Source organism: Syngnathus leptorhynchus, chromosome 10 (genome assembly GCF_054491065.1).
Source record: "Syngnathus leptorhynchus isolate UIUO chromosome 10, UIUO_Slep, whole genome shotgun sequence".
Classification (NCBI taxonomy): domain Eukaryota; kingdom Metazoa; phylum Chordata; class Actinopteri; order Syngnathiformes; family Syngnathidae; genus Syngnathus; species Syngnathus leptorhynchus.
In genome coordinates this window covers 8,976,176-8,985,368 of record NC_141204.1, presented here as the reverse complement: position 1 = coordinate 8,985,368, position 9,193 = coordinate 8,976,176, and positions in this window count along the sequence as shown.

Here is a 9,193-nt window from a genome sequence, read left to right as displayed (position 1 = left end):
GTGGGAATAAACCCTTGGCTGCAGAAATGCCTCATTTCAGTTTTGTTCTCCCTCGTTAAGAGCCAATAGATCGTGCAAGCTTGACTGTGCAAACAGTACCAGCCACTAACCAAGGCTTCTGGGGGTCCAAAGAGCCCGAGGACAAGAAAGCAGTTTTTCTCATTAAATGATGAGAAAGGTCACAGGTCACTCACCAGTGGAATATAATTTGGCAATAAAAAGAAATGGAGCTCGATATAATGCGGATGGGAGATACTGAGAAAGAGGGAGAAATACAAGCGACTTTGGAGCAAACATGGGAAAATAAAGTTGACCAGGCCACAACATGTAAACTGACAAAGCTAGACCATCATGTCATACCTCAGGAAGTGTTAGCTCAGTTTAGTGAGAAGTCATCCAAAACCACAATATGCAATGCCAGGATGTAAGAAAAAGAGTGACAGTGATCATCATGCTTATGGTCAAAATGAGATGCAACAGGAATGCTCTTTCTGGCCTTGCAGTTCACAGAGATGGGTGAAGTTCAGCAAAATAGAGCAGCAAAGGAGACTATGTGTCATAGCTGTCTTTATGGAAACGGCATTAACACTGGGGGAAAATGAGACACGATCCTATAAACACTGCTGCTGGCAAAAGACAAAAGCCATGGTGACCAACACAAACCAGAAAACACAGTCAGGATGTAACACTTCTGCTACCATCCACTCCCCGCTGGCAGGCAAAACGGCCCAATAGGAAAGTGCAAGGCAGCAGGATGAGCCGTAAAACCTTGTACAGTACATATTAGTCAAAAACATCTGAAGCACATTTAAATGAACACCAGCTTTGTCTTATTCCACTGCCAAGGCACCTCTGGTTGACCCAGGCTGTACCTAACACGTAGTGGCACTGCACAACCTGTAACTACATCTGGTTCGTCTTAACGGCCTCAGCAGCAACATCCAACGCACACCGATAAGCTCGGAGGTGAGTCCGCTCTGGCAGCATTTCTCTCCTCACCCTATCAACCGCAGCTCCTCACTCCTGAGACCCCCCCCCCCCCCCCCCCCCCTGCCTTCCTTCACTTCTTGCACCACCTCAACTCTCATCCCGCCCCTCGACATTTCAGGGTGCTTCAGATTCGTTTGAAGTGGAAGAGGCGGCATTACTTTTGGTTTCCTGCTCAAATCCAACACAAGCCAACAAAATGCAGGTCTGATGTGAAGCAAGGGAATTCCTGTCCACTAAACACATAGTCTTAAATTAGAATGGATGGCTGGTTGAAGCAGACACTAGTGTTACTTCTCCAAAGATTTAGTCATCCCGAGCCTGTCAGTGAAAACATAAAAGTCTATCTACATGAGAGTGTGAATGATCCACAGTGTAGCTTTTTATCCCCATCAGCAATTGGGCTGGAGTCCACCTCAACTGCAACCATAAGTAGATAGAGGATGGGCTATTTTGATGACTCACAGATATAGGATACATTAGAAACGGTTAAAATTGTAGATGGGGAAAAGCAATACTGTCTCCTTTATATGACAAAGTCTAACTTAAATGGATTCTCTCACTATTCATCAAACCAATGAGGCTGTAATATAACCATATTAAAACAAAAAATTCATTTCAGTAATGGTTTTGTCCTGGAGGATGACGGGGGGACTGGGAGGGTCACTGTCAAATCCCGGGGGCTTTGGATTTCATTTTGCTGAGGTGGAAGTGGGGCTTCTGCCCTTTCCTCTGGTAAATCTCACTCTAAGTAGCTGCACTAGGCACTTAAGGAAGTCCCAGGAGATATTTATGCATTCACCCACTGTGACATACTGTGATATTTGACCTCTGCCCCTCCTGGATTATTCCCGCATATGTTGCAAATCCAAATAACCTGAGGATACACTGCCATCTACTGGCAGTATACACAGGCTGTCTGTCCAAAGGGGAAGGTGGGGGGACAGACAGACAGACAGACAGACAGGCACGCACGCACTTCTAACTATCGTAACGTCTTTTGGGCTTCATAATGAAGCCAAATACAAACAGGCTGCAAACTATCACCAACTTCACATACGTTGGCCTATTTGATTAGTCCCAGCAGTCAAATTAAGATGAACTAATTATGAAGCTAGTAATTGCATTGAAAAACTCAGCAAAGATCCCGGACTGGTATAAGCGAAAACTCAAACTATTATAAATTTCATTGTGGGACAGATGATCAAGCAGCAAGAGATCCTGGCATTATAGTTTGGTTCAGTGCATGAGAAGATGTGACAATTTTGACTAACAGCATGGACTACTCACAATAACACCCTGGCATATCCTGGCCGATATAGTCATGCTGTGCAAACTCCTTCTTGCACGTGTGATTGTGTTCCCTTATTTTCCAAGATCAATAGTTATCAAACAGACCAATTTTAAAGACATGGGTGAAATCAAAATGGGAACTGCAGAGAATCCTTCCACAAGGGTGTTAAAGTGTGGTGGAGAAGGCTGAAAACATAGGTTTGAAGGGGAAAATTTAGAGTTTGGAATAGAAATACATTTGACTTTTTACAATATAGTTTCAATATCATAACTACTGTTTATTAGGCAAGACCGTCTTTTAAAATATATACCAGAATCTTTCAAATGTACTAAATCACTTTGCATATTCTCATGACATGGCATTACAAGATAACTTAATATGCAAAAAAACTGACTGAATGAATGATGAGTTTACTGTGAGATTAAAAAGGTTTTAATCAACTTAAATGAATGAACATTATAGGGACTTGATCAAGCATAGAACCGCTTTACAGCAGCAGAGCTGCATTGTAACACTCAGTAACAATACTCAGTTTAAAGGCTAATGAAAAAGACATTTGGTTGAACTATATAGTGTGCTGTGCATGAGATAAATTTGTCGGCAACATTACTTCCACTTTCTTTCTGACAGGCAACAACAGAGACGTCCGCACAAGGTGTTATTCAATCTCCAGCAGTGGAGAACATAATGACCCGTGCCCGTGTCTATTTAATAGGTTTAATTAAAGCAAGATGAGAAATTGCCATAGCCAATACAAGAAGTACAAGAGAAGATAAAAATAGATGTGGTTTGGGTAATGAGTAAGGATTAGGGTAAGGGGCAGAAAGTATACATACTACAAATCCATCACAAGAAGTGAAGATCGAGATAATGAAAGATTATTGAACATTTTAGAAAGCATGATGTTCCTTGATGCGTTACAAACATTACCTTGATTTTTTTTCAAATGACTATTATAATAATAATAATTATTATTATAATAATTTAAAGCGAGCTCAAAGCATCTCAAGACATTTTTACTTGCAGCCTCTCATTCTCTCATTAGTTTTCTGCCATCATATGCCTAATTACACGCTAGGTGGCAGTAAAGGACTCTGAATGCTTACTTTCAGTGGCAGTTAAAAGCCCCTGAATCTCTAAGTTTTATTTTTTATACTCCCCTCTGTCCATTTGCTGCTTCATGGGAAACGATGACCCTTGGCCTTAAGTTGGGACCTGAGCAATTGATAATGAGTTTCTCTTAAAGGTGAAAATGTTTGCAATTGAAGAGACATTCTAAATACAAATCATTCCATTAATTTTCCTGATATGAAGCTTGGCCAGGAGTGTCACTAGGTTTTATGAATATTAACTCCCACAAGATCATATTTACAGATGTGCTTATTGTTCCTTTTTATTAGTATTACCAAACTAATTGTTTATATTGACCAGAATTGTTACACGACTGCACTGGGACTGCAATGTGGAACAGCTTAGATACAAAAGCTTGGGTATGATCCACACCTATGAACTACACACCAATCAAAGTGGCTTTATAAAAAATGGCTGGAGGCACTGTGACAAGGAAGAGATGGAAGAAGCAGACAGAGGGGACCGATGAGAGGAAATGGTGCACATGATAAGTGCTGAATGGTTGACCAGTGGGACAGACCCTGTCAGAGTGGCTGTTAAAGGGCTACAACGTTATGAGAGAGATGACTGCAGAGTACAAGAAGCCCAGACAGTGGTGGGGTAGGAGGGGGGACGTTACCTAGTGTCAAAATATTTATACCCATTTGACAACCAATGGATTTTCTCTCTTGCGTTTCAGCACTTTTTTTCCATAACTGCTGCGTATTCTGATGAGGATAATGGATAGATATTACGTTGAAGGGTTTAGATATGAGAAATAGGGTTAGCGGCATGTTTTATTCAGCTCGTATGTTTAATTTCATGTCATGTTTCACGTTCACTGACTCGTTAGTGTTTCTTTATTTTTTATTTTTTGCAGAGACCCAGAAATGTCTCGGTCTGATGCTGCTGGATCGTTTTCTGCTCGTCTTCAAGCTTTTCATCTGTAGAGTCTTGTGGAGAAACAATGATGACCCAGTTCTGAGTTTGCCTCTGTCTTACAGCCAGTTCTCTTCTGTCCTAATCACGGGTGTCCCTCAGCTCCGAGAGCTGCCGCATGCACTACCAAGACAAGACACGAGTGAGAGAGGCGTGGGAGCTCAGGGGGGGTTGGTAGAGATAAAAAGAGACAGAGAGGCGTGAGCAAAGTCGGCATGGGGAAGAGAAGAAAACGAAAGCTAATCTCAGCAGGAGAAAAAAAGAGGCGGGATGACAAAATATTAGGATGGATGGGTGGATGAAACGGAGGGAGAAAGAGGGAAGGTTGACGCATCGCATCTTCTCCGATTCATCCCCTAAGGAGAGCACATCTAAAGGCAGGATTGAGTCCGTGACAGGCGGTTGAAGAGGGGAAACGGAGGCTTGACGTTTCATGCATCTTCATGCGCGCAGATGTCCCTTGAGATAAAGGAAACCAGGTCATTCATCAGGTGTACCGATACAATTGCAATGAAGGAGACATACTGGCCTTATGTAATACACGTGACCCGCAGCATTCTTGAATCTCGTGCTTTGCTTTCATTTATTAGATTTAATGTTATTTAAAAGGACATTTAAAGAGTTGGCATAAGATTATAGGAGATTATTGTCAGCATCGAATGTGGGAGAACAGCGTGTGAGTTTGGGATAATCTGCTGGAAACGTTGACTACACATTAGTAATCCAGGATGACTGCAAGGAGATTTGATATTATAAAAAGGCCCAGCCTATGTACAAGAAAGCTAAACTTGATTTGATCTCAAATTAATGTAATTTAAAATTTGGTCAGGTTTCGCACATCATGTATCCCCTCTCAAAAATAGAAAACGATTTTGATTAAAAAAAAGACAAAAAAAATCTAAATATTTGAACAAATAGTGAATTAAATATAAGAACTAAAATTAGACATGGATTCCAACTTGCCCCGAAAAAGTATTTTGCTACAGCGGCTCCATGTTGATGTCACTCAGGTCAACTGCCAGTGATGCAAATGGACAGGAGTAAACGCTGGAGAAATTGTGCATCTAGCATGAAAACATCTCCAACTTGCAGGCACCCCTGTGACTGGGTTAGTGCCAGCTGGGGACTGTAGGGATGGATTTGACCTTGCCTTTTCATACCCATATCTGGCAAACCACCCATGCACAAGAGACATATTGCAAGATACGCTGATTTAATGGTCTTAAAAGATTTAACCAAGTGAGGATGCCGTTTCTTCTATCAACGCATCATTCCCAATAAGGGTGCTTAAAGATACTATGACCGTTGCATGAATGTGTCCAGTACAGCACGTCTGGGGGAGGGGAAGTGTGACTAAAACTGAGTTAACGGTCAAGGGTGTCAAAGCTGGCATGACACAGACTTGGCAACATACATGCAATAAGCCAGCACATGGGGAGGGGGGTCTTCCTTGCCAGGAAGGATGGGCTTGTCAGAGCTGAGGGAGCACATATCAATGACTTCTAAGCTCTCGGAATTATGCTAAGACATGTCTCCTTGAGGGAGCATGGTGTGGAGTTGAAAGTCATTCAAGGACGGAGATTTAACAGTGCCGCTTGAAGCCCCGCTTCTCTTTCTCTTTGGGTGTCTGAATAAATTGATATGAACAACAAATTGTCACTTCGTATTGCAAGTCTTTATGGATGAAGACACATAAGTACCTAAAATAAACACTGCATCTGTGCCACATTGAGATAAATTACACCATCAGCTCATGTTTCTTTCCCTCCTTTGCACAAGGTGACCTTGACTGCATTGTAATTTACAGCTTTATGACATGTTGCCTGCACAGCTGCATCAAGCACGCTCATGTCGTGACCTATTGCTGGAGAGATTTTGTACAATTTACAGATATCTTCCATCTGATTTGCTTACTCTATATGTAAACGGCATCTGAAACACCTCTGACATGATGTCATTTTGGTACAGTATCTCCCTGTTAGCCACAGCGCAACTCTGGAAAAAAACAAACAAACAAAAAACCAGATGCTGTCCACACTGATGACACCTGCTTTCTCATGTGGTCCAAATCACATGCGACATGCGCTATGGCTCCATGCTCCGCCAACCAGCCACTGATGATGTGAAATATTGATTTGCATGTCCACCCACATCAACACGCCTTGGCTTTGCTGTCAAGTTCATTTAGAAGAGGCCTTTTTTTATTGGGCCTTTGATGCCAAGCTTGCAGTAAGAAAGAGGCTACAAGACGTCCCCCGCAGGGTTGAGAGGACAATGCAAACGCAAGTCCAAAAAGGGGGGGTAACGCTGTTCTCATAAAATTCTCACCAGTTTTATAATTAGCAATACACAGGGAACATTGGTGCAAGTATATGCAAACAAACTGCATACGGGCCATAAACTGTAGTCAGTCATGTATTAGTAATATGTTGTCGGTGCCTCATATGAGATTGTACACTGTATTTCTCAATTAGCTATTTCAGCATGGATACACTCTTCTGCTTCACAAAAGCAGCCAGCAGCCTTGCCTCTACACACACACACGCACAAGAGGAAAGCTCAGCACAGTTATGTACACCCAGAGAGTAAGAGATGCTGCTTTATGAGTTGCATTGGACACAAGATGGCCTTTGCAGAAAACATGAAGTAAAAGGTTACTCTCATTCCATTGTGAGAGTTAGTCCATCTACGAACAAATTCTCAGGCTGAAAACTGATACCACGTGTGACCACGAGAGATAACAAGGTGACCTTTTCATATAAATGACCAAAATGATGAATTATGTAAATGACTTGATTCAAAACCGCTTTCACCCTCTCAGAGGTGGCTTTCGGCGTATGTTTTCTTCTCAGTAATTCTCCCCGCATGTTTGTTTTCCATTTTTTTTTTGCCTCTCGGTAAATCATGAAGGCAGGCTCAGTCAGACAACAACAGTCCATCATGCAGCAAGAGACACCTGTGGCCTTTATTCTCACTTCCATGGGCCCTGACATTGTGCGAATGGTAGAGGGGAGAAGTAATCCAGGGAGACAAGTCAGAGTGGCAGAGGAAATGAGCAAAAGCTTAGAAAAAGGGAGTGCGGCAGAATGGAAGAGGAAGGTCACATCATTATTAGCTATGACTCAGTAGAGTGTAGACCTGTGCCAAGGGTGAACTGTTACCAAAATGAAAAAAATAAAATAAAATCATGGAGCATATACTTATGTGTTTGTCTGTTCGTCCATGTATTAACAGCCAGAGGATGATTTAGGATGACAATACTGGCCAGGGCCATTTTTCGTTCTGGGCCAAGAGGAAATTATTCCATTGCATCTATCAATGGTTAAAAAGCACAAAAAGTAAAATAGAAAATACATGTGGAAACATTGTGGAGCGTGATATTTTTTATCTGCTTTATGACCTTTGTGAAGATAAATCGTTCCCAATAATATATGAATAAAAATCCTGTACAAGCTAATGAGGAATCAAATAAACTTCAATCTATGTTATATGATATTCTTATGCTGGTTTCAGCAGTTAAACTACGAAAGAGAAATATATAAACACATACACATCTGTTAAGGGCACAATATTCTTGGTGAGGGTACTGTAATAAGGACACAGTGCACCATAACATTATAGCATGCAAGGGGAGTCACTTTTTGTACTGCCCTGAGTGCAAATAGAGGTGAGTCACTGTATGCCAGCAAAATACTATAAAAGAGGCCAATTCCAACATAGCCACGAGGGGACAATGTTGTGTGAGACAGGTTGAAGGGAGGAGATGAGGTGAGGCTAAGTGAGACAGGACTGGGATAGGGATCCTGCTATTAGCTCTTCCTGTGTCCCACTTCTGAAGATTTGCATCATCCTTTATTTATTTATTTGCATGAAAAATATAGGTCAGACCATACATTTTTAATAGTTTTGCAGCTTTAATTCCAATGTCTGCGAGCAACCCCTGCGAGAAAATCTGCCTTTGACGCCGAGAATAAAATGAGAGGAAGACAACACACAATGAGCATCAGAGTGCGATGGTGCCCTGGTGAATAAGGCTGCGGCGTGATTAAATACATTATCTTTTCAAACTGTGCTATGCTATCTGAGGTGAAAAGAGGACAGAAAAAAAAATAAAGATGAATATCAGATCAGTAATAGTTGGTCTTGTAGAAAGGTTAAGCCCCTCCAAACAGTCCTTTGACTTCAAGTCATGATGCAAAGGTCCTCTTTCATATTGGAGGTTCATGGAAATACATTTCTCCCAAGACACAAGTGAAATCATACTTTGTATTGGAAATCTTGAAAAAAAAAACATTGCTGTCAATTTGACAAAAATACTGTAGATTGGCTACTGTCATCGCTATCACAAATATAGTGTCAGACTACGTATTGTAGGATTTAAGGAATACAACAAAATGGGATTCAAATTTTTTTACCGAGAAGAAAATCGGAAATGAAAATATGCACATTTTATGTAAAGATTCGTGTTACTTGTAAAAAATACAATGCAGTCAGCCTCTCGACAACTAATACGAGTCATTGGCCAAAAGCGCTTTAAATCCAAGCATGATGCACATTATGCACCTGGACCAAAACATGTCTGACAGGTACAATTTTGCATCATAAACGCATCTTCTCTTATTCATGGTTGGGCTGATATGTCAAGCTCTATTTCTAGGAGGCATGATGAGGCTCCAGGCTGTAACTGGCCTTTTCAACTTTATTAACATGAAAGAGAAAGAAAATGGCACTTCAGTACCACGGATGCACTGGGAGCTTTATTTTATTTCATTATATTTCTTAAACCACATGACACTGGTCTGGAGCAAAGATAAATGAATCCAATTTATCTGGTTCGGCACAAAACTAATGGGATTATTTTAT